Source organism: Chenopodium quinoa, unplaced genomic scaffold (assembly GCF_001683475.1).
Source record: "Chenopodium quinoa cultivar QQ74 unplaced genomic scaffold, ASM168347v1, whole genome shotgun sequence".
Lineage (NCBI taxonomy): Eukaryota > Viridiplantae > Streptophyta > Magnoliopsida > Caryophyllales > Amaranthaceae > Chenopodium > Chenopodium quinoa.
In genome coordinates this window covers 155461-169329 of record NW_018744693.1, presented here as the reverse complement: position 1 = coordinate 169329, position 13869 = coordinate 155461, and the positions used below count along the sequence as shown (strand labels likewise).

At 34.0% G+C, this 13869-nt stretch overlaps 1 pseudogene; it reads left to right on the top strand.

Annotated features, from left to right (window-relative positions):
• Positions 1 to 4501: 4501 nt before the first annotated feature.
• Positions 4502 to 12916, top strand: LOC110702415 (annotated as a pseudogene).
• Positions 12917 to 13869: the final 953 nt, after the last annotated feature.

Genomic DNA, 13869 nt, shown 5'->3' with positions numbered 1-13869 from the left:
CATTTTATCATTTTTAAAGTATTAAGCAAATTTTTTTTGGGTCTTACTTTTTCCCGCCATCTTAATATATCTTGACAATCTTGTAATGTTGATCATGTGAAGATTATTAAAAAAAAATAAAAATTATCTTTGATTTGTTATCCAATACTCAGTATATATGAACAAAATCAGAATGGATGCTGGATTACATGAACCAGGCTGTTAATTCAATCCATTATAATTGTTTCATAATTTATACGATTTGATCATAATTATATCCTTTATTTTCTACCATGTATGCAATGTGTCCAAACGATGTGGCAACCATTGCATTAACTTGGTTCTTTTTATTGTAATAATGCAGTGTATAATTTGGCCATAATGATAATTCACATATTATAATTGTAATTACCTTAAATGGTTATAATCTTATACTTCCAAATGTAACGATCTCGAGTATCATTAAGAATTAGATAAATACATGAAGAAGTTCAAGTTTGTCTATTATTTTTATTGGGATCTGTCTTTCTTCTTTGATTTATTCATCAACTGTTTAGAGGTAAGAATTTCAACAATTTTCTTTAATTAAGTTTTGATTTATTGTTTTTCTTATTTGATTTATTGTTCTTTACTTATGTTTTGTTCTTAATGGATTCTCAATTACCACTATATATACTTATGTTTTGTTCTTAATTATCTATTGTTTATCAAATTATGTGTGACTTGGATATATATGTATGTATGACATGATGAATACATGAAGTCATTACTGGTCTATTTAGTTGATATAAATAATTCAACATGCTATCCCATTTATATATTGAATGTAATTCTTATTGAAGATTCGATTTCTTATTTAGAATCTACTACACGCATAATATGTTAGAGGTTACTGATTATGTTAATTTATGATTATGGCGCGTGTAAACAACATAATAGATAAATATTCTTGTATCATTCAATGTTTTCTAGTAGGCTTTTATATAAATATTATTACTAATACGTGATATTGTTGGTACAGAATGAGTGACCAGGGTGAACAATATCAGCACAATTGGGAGTTCGAAAGAACTGAAAACGATTTGGATTCAATTCGTGTTGATGATCATCACTCCGGGCCAAGTTTTTCAAGTGATCCAAAACAAATTAAGCAAACGCCAGCTAATGATCTTTTCTCCGCTGAGGAAATTGCTCATATAACCTTGCATAGCCTTGCATCACATCCTACTGAGGAAAAAGAAAATCACTCGAGTTTAGGGGGCCCTAACCGGCAGCCAGACCAGCCAAGCAAGACTCAAGAGAGAAAAACTCGAAGGAAGAGAACAAAGAAAACATCGTACAAGAAAGCATCAGATGCTGCACTGCTGAAATTGAGAAGGCATATGGTATCATTGGTACAAGAAATTGATACCACTAGGGAGGAATTGATTGCATGGATGCACAAAGAATTGAAATTTCCATCCAAGAAAATCAATTCTTTTAATCCTACTAGGACAAGTAATAGCAATCCCTCGATTCCTAGAAAGACGGTTAAGATCAATAATACCTTCATTCCTAGTGGAACAAGAGTCGAACAACAGCAAACCATGAAGAGAAGCAGAAGATCTCCGATCTATATTTTTAACCGTGGGAGAGAAACATCAGGACCGGTTGCTGAAAATTATGAAGCTGATTGTTCAGATTGGGGATCCCGTTCAAATAAAGGAGTTTCCATACTGCCAACGGCGGGTGAACTTCCTGCCATGAGGCAAAAGGAAAAGGAGCCAGTCACTTCTGAAATGAACCAGGGGACTGATAATAATAATGCAGGCGAAATAGATACAAATAATTATAATCTGACACTGCCTACCATCATGCCTCATAATCAAGCCATAAACAGCGAAAGAAATGCATCATTGAGTAATTCAGGAGCCAATTTGATGAACTCCCATCAAAACAGCACAATCCCTACTCAACCTGTTGTAATGAATAATTATGCAAGTGGTAATGGACGGAACATTGGCTTAACAATGGGAAGTGGAAATGCTGCTAATGCCGCCTTTTCATTTCCAATAGTTCCTACTCAAGGATTGAGTAATCATGGGGTTGGAGTGCAAAATGTTCAAAGGCGATTTGGGGTACAAAGCCTACAATACCTTACTCGGAGCACGATGATAGTGTCATCGTCGGGAAGAGTTTCTACTGGGAACCAAGCTTTTATGGGAAGTTTTGGTACTGTGAATACACAACAAATGAGTTATTCTCAACAAGGTAGAGTTGTTATGGCGGCGTTACAAGGCCAACAAACCCAAAATGTTACAAGTGGTGCCTCTACCCAAGATTTGCCTTAATAAGGTTGCGATGCAAGCGAAGAGAAGGATCAAATGTGCGCAACAAATGAGGCAACCTTCGCTTGTATTTGCGGAAGTGAAGAAAGGGATCAAATGGTTAATTAAGTTATTGCATATAGAATTGGTAGCATTTTATTTAAATTATATATGCATAGTAAGTTCTTAGATTGTAATAATGTTATCTTAAGATATGTATTAGTCTTTCCTTTACCGTTAAAATTTGTGTTTTATTATTTCATCATTTAATGAACTACCGTTTATTTATATAATATAGAAAGAGTACATGCATGAACGTTATTGATCTCCACTTTATATAGTGCACAATATCGATCAGCTAGATTTTATCTAGCTAGCACTAACAAGCAATTTAAGATTTTATATACCACTGCCAAAATATATGTATTGAGTATTGACTAGGCCTAAAGTATGAACCTAAAAAACTCAAGCTAGGAAGTTAATACTTGTATGTATGCCATCATTTTCGGGATTTATGGGCTACAATGCACCCCTCGTGGACTACCATCGATCTCACAGACCATGCATGCAAGTCAACGAGACTTCAAATTGGGTGTTTCAATTTGAAGCATTATAGTCAACGCATCACAAATGTTGTCAAGTAAATAAAGTAAAGTATAGTACTTGGTATTAACAACAAACATTTTACCTTTGTCAAAAAAAAAAAAAACAATTCTGCAAGAATAAGGTGAAGTGAATGGGACTTAATCCTAAAAAAAATTAAAGAATAGATTCAAAAAATTCTAAATTTTGAATTAGACTATTTTTGGCCTTTAGAATTTAAAAAAGCTAAGTAAAACCCAAGAATAAATGTATTAAATACATTAGATAATTTAATATTTGTTCCTTAACTTTTAAGTTGACTCGGTTCAGAAAAAGAAAAAAAAAAAAAAAAAAAAAAAAAAAAAAAGTTTAATTCTACAAATTCATGATTTGTAAGATGCAAAATTCGCATGTTCAAAGGCAGATGGTAGATTTTTCAAACCGGCAAGATCTAGCTTGGAAGATGGACTTTAATTTAATTTATTCTCGTTGTAACAAAGGAGCTACTAAGGCTCGTAGTTCATAATACTTTCATATATATATAAACTGTTGTCAAAAAAAAAAATGGTCTTACAAAGTAGTTTTTTTTTTTTCCCCAAAACATGTACATCCAGTTATTATATACCAAAAGCTATCCTAAGTCCCATAAAAGTTACCCTTATTACTCAATTACTTTTAGGGTGTGTTCTATTCACCTGATTTTTACTTATTTGAACTTATCATCTCTTAGGGCCTGTTCTCATTGACTGAACTGAACTGAACTGAACTGAACTAAACTGAATTAAACTAAACTGAAATGAATATTTAATAAGAGAAGGAAATTAGGAGCTGAACTGAACTGAGCTGAACTGAACTGAACTGAATTTCAACGTAAGAGAACAGGCCCTCATTAGAACTTATTTTAGTTATAAATTAAACTTGCCCCTGATTAACCATTATCACAACTTATCTAAACTTATTTTTCCTGACCTTATCTTATCTGAACTTATTAACCCTAAACTAAACTAATATGAACTTATTGACCCTGAAATAAGTGAAAATAAGGTGAACAAGACAAGGCCTTAATCTTATAAAACTATCCTTAAACTATCAAAACTTACACAATGTGATTAAAAGTTATCAATATTTCTTTCTTTTTTATTTTCAACATAATAAATTAGTAAATTATTGTACACCTGTTTATTAAACATTTTTTTTTCTTTATACTAGCACTTCCTCCGTTTTTTAATTTGACTTATACATTATTCATGTGTTTTACTTTGACTTATACACAATTCATGTATTTTACGTTGACCAATTTTATATACTTCCTTTGTTCTATTAATATTGCAACAAGGAGAAAATTACGCATCCCAAAGCACATTTTATATGCTAAATATCTATAATTCTGTAAAAGTAAAAATTATAAAAAGTTGATATTGTGAAAGTATTTTATGAGACGAATCTAACAAGATCCCACATGACTATATTTTGTTTAACGTATAAATCATATTATATGGTCAAACAAGAGTGATGAATAGTGTAAAAAGTCCATTGTTGCAATATTAATAGAACGGAAAAAATACTAAGTAAAAATATAATCATATCGGGTATGTATATAAATTAAATATTTTCATAACTTTTACCGATTTCTCATTTAAAATATTGATGGTCAAAATTATGTCTCCAAATATGCAAGTGTCAAGTTTGACTCTAACTTAAAAAAAAAAATGTCTTAGTTGATAGAAAACGATAAAGAACTTGACCCAGGAATATTTGAAAGCAAGAAGATTTTACTTAAGATGAAAAGGCATAATTTTATCTTCCACCTTTCAAATTAGCGTTCTTGAGTCTTGACAAAAACCAACACTTTTGCAGAAAACAGGAAAGAAAAAAAAGGAAAAAAAAAAAAGAAAAGAGTAAAGTACAAATTATTTCGCCATTTTCAATTTTTTATACAGCTTCAAATTCTTCTTCTTCCCCATTAAAGAAACTTATTAAAAGATAAAATTTTTGCTTCTGCTATAGTTGCGATTTCTGTTTATTGGTTCATCAGTTGATGCTCCGAGGTTTTTTCTGCAGAAGACAACATAGTATCAAATCAAAACACTGATGAATTTTCAGAGACTAAGCTTGTCTCTCTTACTTTGCACTCTAGTAGTGTGTGTCAGAGCTGGGGACATTGTTCATCATGATGATAAAGCTCCCAAAAAACCTGGTTGTGAGAATGATTTTATTCTGGTACTTATAATTCTCTAATACCCACTTTCTATTTTGTTGTAATTTTATCTGGGTTTTTCTTAATTGTGCTGTTTATTTGAATTTATGTATGCAATTTCATAATTTGATTTTCTTCTGGGTATATTTTAATGTTTGTTGGAATGAAAGTTTGATGAGTATTGTTATGATTAAATTTGTTTTTCAATTTATACTATGGATTATTTGTGTAGAGTTGGGACTAGTTGGGACTTGGGAGGGGATTTTGGGTGTAAAGGGAGCCAGAAATGGTAATGATGTAGGCAAGATTCGATCTTAGGTTTTCGGACCGCCCCAATCAAAGTTAGTTGGCATACATGAGAGTACTTCTTTTGAATCCTGATGAATAAAATTTACTTGTTTTGTACTGTTAGGTAGGATGATTCAGTTTGTGTTAAGGGTAATTCTTAAGCTAGTGACTTGTTTGTTCTAGAAGTATGGTTGATGATTTTGTGGTGATGGCCTCCTTGCTTAGGTAAAAGTGCAAACATTAGTCGATAACAAAAATGATCAAGAATTCGTTGGTGTTGGTGCAAGATTTGGTAAGAGGATTGTTTCGAAGGAGAAGAATGCTAAAAACTCGCGCCTAGTTCTTTCTGATCCTCCTGATTGTTGCACTAAGCCAAAAATAAAGGTTGCCATCTATTAACTTTTGTGAAATGAATTGAGATTGCATATATCTCTCTTCTTTTTTCTGCTCATTCATGAATTGTATGGTAGCTTGCCGGAGATGTCATTATGGTACACCGAGGTCACTGCAGATTCACCACCAAAGCAAATGTTGCAGAAGCTGCTGGTGCCTCAGCAGTTCTAATTGTAAATGATCAAAATGGTAATTTTCTGAAAACTTAACTCATTGCTTTATAGCTGTGTTGATTATGAATAGTCAGCAGATATATGGCTGTTAAGAGAGCACTTCTGTCTGTTAACGAGCCTCCAGATAAATAATCTTATCATTACCAGAAGTCTCTGCAAGTTGCTAGGTTGTCATAATAAGCTCATTTATGTTTTAAGTTTCCCTTGCCATTACAACTGTTTGATTAATGTACATCAAAGGTAACAGATGTTAAGCAATAAGCATTGATGTTTTCTAGGTTGCCTTTGTAAATTCAGAATGTAAATAGCTTAATTCCCTCTATCCTATATTGTTTGCAAGTTTTGGAATTGGTGACACAACATTGTGTGAAGAGGGATTACTATGTGTTGATAACCCTGTCATAATGCTAGGGGATTTTTTTGCTAAAGAGAATCTGTTTTACAGTGATTGGGACTTTGAGAGACTATTAACTAATGTTTTGGAATGTGAGGATGCTAGCTTCAAGGGGTTCTGCCTGTTGAGATGATATTATGACTTTATGAATTCTTAGTGATGGGTATATGATTTGAAAAGAATGGACTATAAACCTTGTTAGATTATCTTTTTCTGAGAATTAAATATCTTTCTCATCACTTTTTTGGCCACAATCAACAAAGCTTTAACTAAATTTGTTTTGCCATATAAATTCCTTGGATGTCAGAAATGGTAACAATAAGTAAGACATTGTGTTATGAATAAACTACTTTTTTTTGAAAAAAAACTAACTCTGAGTCTCTAACTAATCTGAGAGTAAACATTATTTACTCCACGGCAAAAAGTGCAAATGAAATGTAGGACAGAGAGAGTTGTGGTTTTAAAGAAGTGATTAATCGCCTTTGCTAACCCATGTATTATGACAAATACTCTAAGATTATGGTCCCTACATTTCCCGTAAGACTATGTGTAATCATTTTGAACTTCAGTACAGCTTGTATTTTATAACTTTTCTCCTGGATAATCCTTTGTAAGATGTTACATAGAGTTATTGTGTTTTTGATTTTATAGAAAGACAGAGGATATAGTATCCAACAGTAGTTAGGCATGAAATAGAAAAAATGCAGGAGACATTGTATCTATAGGCTTATATGAGTACTAATTGTTCAAAGAAGTGGACTTGGTCAAAGGAATTGAAATGTGATCTATGTAATGTGATAGTGCGAAACTAGAATCGTTTATGGTTTTAATGACTCGTCTTTAGTATCATTCTTCTAGTCTTTGGTGACACTGTGTCTCATTTAATTTCCAAGTGTATAAAGCGAAAACATGGTAATGTATGTAGTACCACCATACATGTTGTAGTAATCTGATCATTTCTCTGAGAGTTTTTGTGACACCATGAATCTTAAACAGGCTCATCAGAGCGCCATTTATATTAGTCAGGCCATTTTCAGTCAATCTTCTGTACTAACCAAGAGTAGCTTAACTGGCTGTCAAAAAAAAAAAAAGAAAAAAAAAAAGTGTAGCTATACACGCACACATTGTGCCTGTATGTGTATATGTATTACGTATATACGCATACATATGTATATACACTAATACAAATACATACTTCGTATGGTTTAATTTGGAATGGATTATAAAATCAGCTATTGTATTTGTTTGTAGAACTTTACAAAATGGTTTGTGAACCTGAAGAGACTGATCTCAATATCCATATCCCTGCGGTTATGCTCCCTCAAGAAGCTGGTAAAACATTGGAGAAACTACTGTCAAATGGTTCTTCAGGTTAGCTTTCACCCACTCACACTCCTATGATGAATGATGAGATTTCTAGTTGAATACTTTCTTTATCCTAACTTGATGTACATGCTCTTAATATATCATCGCATCTCAGTGTTGCCTTGAATCACACCACATGATAATCTTTCTGTAAAGTGTTTCTAAACATTTGTCTCCTTTGTTCAGTATCTGTGCAACTGTACTCTCCACGACGGCCGGTGGTTGACATTGCCGAAGTGTTCTTATGGTTGATGGCAGTTGGCACGATCCTGTGCGCATCATATTGGTCAGCTTGGACTGCCAGAGAAGCAGCTGCTGAGCATGAAAAACTATTAGAAGTAGGTCTCTTTAATAATCTATTATCCAGTTTTATTTTTTATTTTTGTTATCTTGGTGTAAGGGGTAATATGAATGGGCATGCAGGTATTATTGATTAATCAATAGTAACGTATCTCCTTTTATTTATGGTTAGCTGCTGATTGTTTGTTGCAAATTTATTTCTTAGGATGCTTCAGATGAACTCTCAAACATGGGCTCTGGTGGTATTGTGAACATCAGCACAACATCGGCTCTGCTGTTTGTTGTTGTAGCTTCATGCTTTCTCGTTATCCTTTACAAACTGATGTCTTCTTGGCTCATTGAACTATTGGTGGTGCTTTTTTGCATTGGTGGTGCAGAGGTTAGAATTTTTTTTCACAACTTTTTTCCCTTCCTTTATATTAATTTTTGATATATACTTCCTAATCTCTGCAATATAAACAAATCACCTTCCTCAGATTTTGGCTATTAGAACAGACCTACCACTTCTGTACTTCTGAATAGCTTTCTTGTGTTCTTTTATTTTTCAGGGCTTACAAACATGCTTGGTTGCTTTACTTTCAAGGTACATATGCTCCTAATTTTGTTCCTAGTGAAAACTGAATGCCACAGAAAACTATCCGAGTTCTGTAATACTTTGGCAGTTATTTATGTAACACCGTCATTACTTAGTTTGCTTAGGATATAAGAGGCTTAGTGTTGATTCTCATCAATGTGTATTTTCTGATCTCTAATAGCCACAAAAATTACAACTTAGAGGATTACTCATTGCTTCTGCCGGAACTTATTTCATCAAATTTGCCAACTTAGATAATCTGCTAACATTTATAGTACTTTGATGCTTAAATATCCCCTCCACTCCTTCAAGTTTGGAGTTCCTTCGATCTCTTTGAGTTGGTTACACTTCCTCTCTCTTCTGTTTTCACCACTTCCTACTCTACACAAAGGTACCCACATGGCTGTCGCCTGCATATATTCAACTAAACTAAACTATTATATTGTATACTTTTTTCTCCCACTTGTACCCACTCTTATACCCTCATTCTCTTAAATGTGCATGCAAGCAGTATCTGTAACTCACTCAAAAAATTTAAGGGACTATGTAATACACAAATTCATTATGTCTAATTATTACATAAATTTTGTAACAGTTCGATTTACATTGCAGATGGTTCAAGTTGTTTGCGCACTCATATGTGAAAGTACCTTTTCTTGGAGCTGTCTCATACCTTACTTTAGCTGTTTCACCGTTCTGCATCACATGTGCTGTGCTTTGGGGAGTTTATCGAGATCTCCAATTTGCTTGGATTGGTCAAGATATACTTGTAAGGATGAAACACTGTACTGTTACATCTTGTATAAAGTTATTTTGGATATACATTTGTCGTTCATAATATTATTCTAGTGTTGACTTTATAATTGTTTTTATGACGACTCAGGGAATCTCTTTGATAATGACAGTTATTCAAATTGTTCGGATTCCAAATCTCAAGGTAATTAACTCCTCCCTCGTCCTCTCATCTTTAAAAAACAAATTGTTGAGAGAAGTTACTCAGATGCTATCTTAGTTGTCTATATGAGAACTTGGGGATTGTTGTCTGTGGGTTTTAGAAGTAAGTTACCAATAATTGAACATCTGTTCTGGGTGTTTTAGCAGATTTAAAGTAAAATTCAGAAAATCAAAACCCCCAAAATGTGATCTTTTACCCTTACAAAGAAAATTATTGAACTTTGAAACTGATTTTATACTTGGACTAAACTTCTCTTTGCCTGCTAAGGGTGACTGGGTGAGCACTGAGCAGCATATCAGGCTTGAAATTTAGGTTTGCAGTATTTGGATGTGCCCCATAACCGAAAAAAATATAGGGAGGGCTCCATTTTTCAATTTAAGAAAGAACACTTAATGAAATGTAATAATTATATACTCAATCTAAAACTTTCTTGACTAGGTAGAATTATGGGCTAAAAAATTGTTAACTCTTCTGCTTTCTAATTGTTTCTAACATGTCCTGGATCTTCTACTAGTAGTTGTTTATCATTTGCCTTTTTTGCACATTTTTCCCGAGCTTGCAAGTTTTTTTTTACTCTGAAATTTGGCTCTGTTGAGGTACGATGTGGCAGGCTGGCAGCAGTAAAGGAGAAAAGTAGTTACTCTGTACAACTTAGAATCCTGAAAACCTTGTTTTAAACTCACTCTGTCCCTATTTATTTGCCCCATTTAACTTTTTACGGTCCTCAAGATATGTCTTATAACATTAGTATCTCCAATACTTACAAAAATTATAGAAATATGATATTTTTAAAGTAAGCATTGTAACGAATCTAACAAGATCCCACTTGATTATATTATTTCTTATATATTAGTGAGAATTTGTAGTCAAAGTTTTTAAAGTTTGACCCCAAACTATACAATAGGGAAACATATAGGGACGGTGGGAGTGCATGCTAATTTGGTGCTTAGCCCTGTTATCCTCTTCCTGAAAATGAAAATAAGTTCATGGAAGAATATAACTTTCCTGTACTATTAGACCTTTAGCTATGAAAAAGCTCAACCTGGCAGAAACTGTTCCAAGCTGGGGAAGAGCAGATCCTGACCCAATCTAAAAAGCTATTGTTATGCTGCACTGTAATTTTGAAATTGTATTGTGCTTGGAATCATGGATATAATCATACTGTTTTCATAGTTATCTCATTTGAATACTTGAGAGCTAGCTAGGAAGCATGGATAGTTCAATTGATCATCATACCCGTACCAGAAACCTGTTACACACCCGTATCCTAATTCGTACTGGGTATTTTTCTTTTTTTTTTTTTTTTTTTTTTGAAGAAATTGGTATGGGGTATTTGATTTCATGTTATACTTTTTTTTAACAAACTTTGTTTTTAATGAATTCATTTTAATGAATTTTTAATAATTCTCTTCATCTTCTTTAAATATATAAATTTAGATGTATCAGATAATATTGAGAATTTCATAAAATCTTCTTTTTAAGAATATATTTATATTATACTTGAATAGTCATACCAGTATCCTCTATTTTTAAACTAGTGTATTACGTACCCATCTCATATCCGTACCCAATTTCGTACCTGTAACCTGTTCTTATGCAACCTAGCTTGGGAGTGCTTACTTTGACAATCATGAACAATTGGTTTACTATTGAGATAAATTATTTGGTTAAATTTATGATGATGTATGTTTACAGTTTACTATCTATGTTATGTGAACCAGGTGGGTACAATTCTTCTCTCCTGTGCCTTCTTGTACGACTTATTTTGGGTCTTTCTGTCGAAGAAGTTATTTCATGAGAGTGTGATGATTGTGGTAAGTAAAGCTTTATCTACCACTGTTTGGCTCAAAAGGTTCACCGAAATGCATACATTATTCTAATTTTAATGCCTTTAGTATTTTTATTTTAGGTAGCTCGCGGTGACAAGAGTGGGGAGGATGGTATTCCGATGCTGCTGAAGGTTCCACGCATATCTGACCCATGGGGTGGGTTATAGCATCATTGGTTTTGGTGACATCCTTTTGCCAGGATTGCTAGTAGCTTTTTCACTAAGGTAGTACTGAATATTGCTCTTGCCTAAGGTTTTTCATAGTTCTTGGTACATTTCTCTACCCACCCAATTCATCCCCAAATTTGTTTTTCTACTGTTAGTGAGGAGAACCTGCCAGCCTAAGCCCGTACAACCAGGCAAGGCACGAGTTCTGGTAGAAAAAGAGTGTAGAAGTTTCAAGCAACCTCATGGAATTTTAATAAGTCAACTGATGGTATATTTTTTTTATATATCTGTTTGACAGGTATGATTGGTTGGCGAAGAAGTCTTCGAGCTGGATACTTCTTGTGGACGATGATTGCTTATGGATTAGGTTAGCAAACCTGTTTACCTTATCTTGTTCCCATTGCTCATTCATCTTTATTAGTTAAAGCATGGTGCATAAGATCAGCTCTGATGCACATTGTTTACATCTGTCAGTTTTGTATAATTGATCTTCCTTTAGATGCTGATTCTTATGTGAAACTGTTTGAACGTTATTGACAGGTCTTCTCGTTACGTATGTGGCTCTAAATTTGATGGATGGACATGGCCAACCTGCCTTGCTGTATATTGTCCCTTTTACTTTAGGTATGTTTCCTGATGCACCACAAAGGCTTTATCTGCTTAAGAGACTTCCACTCAGTTTGGGATTTAAAGCAATGTACGCTTTGGATCAAAGATCCACTTCAGCCATTTGTTATGTTAATGCTATAACCAAACAATCAACTTAGTGCATAAAGCTCTCAACCATACAGAAACCTGACCACTTAAAAATTCACTCAGTGTTACTGGTGCAATTGTGTAGAGACTGTAAACAATTAATTATGATGGAAGAACTCACGCATGGAAACATCACTTGTTACCATCTAATATGATTTGCGTGAATGCCAGGAACACTATTGGTGCTAGGAAGAAAGAGAGGCAATCTCAAGAATTTATGGACAAAGGGGGAACCCATCTGGCCTTGCTCTCATATGCAACTGCATAAGCCTGAGGAATCAATTCAAGGAAAGTAGACCCTCTACTAACATTCGATGTAATTATATAATAGTGATATGTAGTATATATAGTAAATCACTAATTTACTAATCCTCCAACTTCCAAATCCTAACAAAGAGGAGTGCTAGGAGAGTGCTCCCTTTAATCCTATATAGTATATTGCCTAGGAGACTATGACCAGAATGTGTGTCTGGTCTGCCTATGTTTCTAAATGAACTCTTCAACTGATTATGTATACTTTTCATGATGAGCCGTGTGCAGGAAACTACTTATTATACGTGTAATCATCCTAATCGAGATGAGTAACTTCCTTCAGGTCATGTGCTTTTCATCTTGTACATAAGTAACATCATTGAGCTGATTATTTGTGTTGATTCAATTTCAAGAGAATGGAAAATTTTCAGGAAATTGTCTTCAAATTGTCGAGAACAGCAGATGAAGATAATCCGATTGTGAAACATTAGGTGTGGAATAGAGCTAGCTAACATCCGTGTTTTAGCATTTTTTACTACATTGTGTGGCTCATTTGGTGGCTGATTCCTGGGAATGAAGGTCTTTGTTAATTGTGCTGAAGTATTTGTCTTCTGCAACAAACTTATACTTATTACGGATTAGCAGACTTGGCTTCTAGGATTCACCCAGGGAATGAATTTTCTGTCCTGTTTCGCAGGAGCTGCTCTGGTAACATCAGTCTGGTGCACTCTCTTGACTGGGGAATGTTTAATGCAGCCATTATTTAAGTCATTTTGGGTTAGGCTTGCCGTGCTCTTCGTAAGTCCTGACCATGAAGGCTAGGCCGACCAGGTGCGCAGCTGTCTACCCATAAGCCTTGACCATGAAGGCAAAGCCGTTCTTGCAACCAGGTGTGCAGCTGTTTATCGGGTGCTTACAGCAAACTGATTTCCTATTGCTTACCCTGCCACCCTGGAGCTTGTTAGTTGACCGCGGGCGGGGGTGGGGGGAGCAACGATTGCAAGTTGCAACAATGCAAACTTCAATTTAAGCAAATATATTTTCTACCCATAATTTGACGACAAACTCACTCAAATCAACTTCTTACGCTCTTTTTTTTTTTAATATATTTATTCTCTAATCTATTACGCCCTTTTTTTTTTTTTTTTAATTGTTATCTAGGTTATATTCTCTTCTAGATATATAATACTTGTTACTTATCTTGTTAAAATTGGACCAGAAAGATTCAAATCATACAAGATCAAAACTTTAAATTCTTGTTTACACTATAAACTAGAAACTCAAACAATTACCAATTCATGCTTGGCAAGTACTTCATCTTTTGAATTGCACACCATTGATTGATTTCAATTAGTTTGG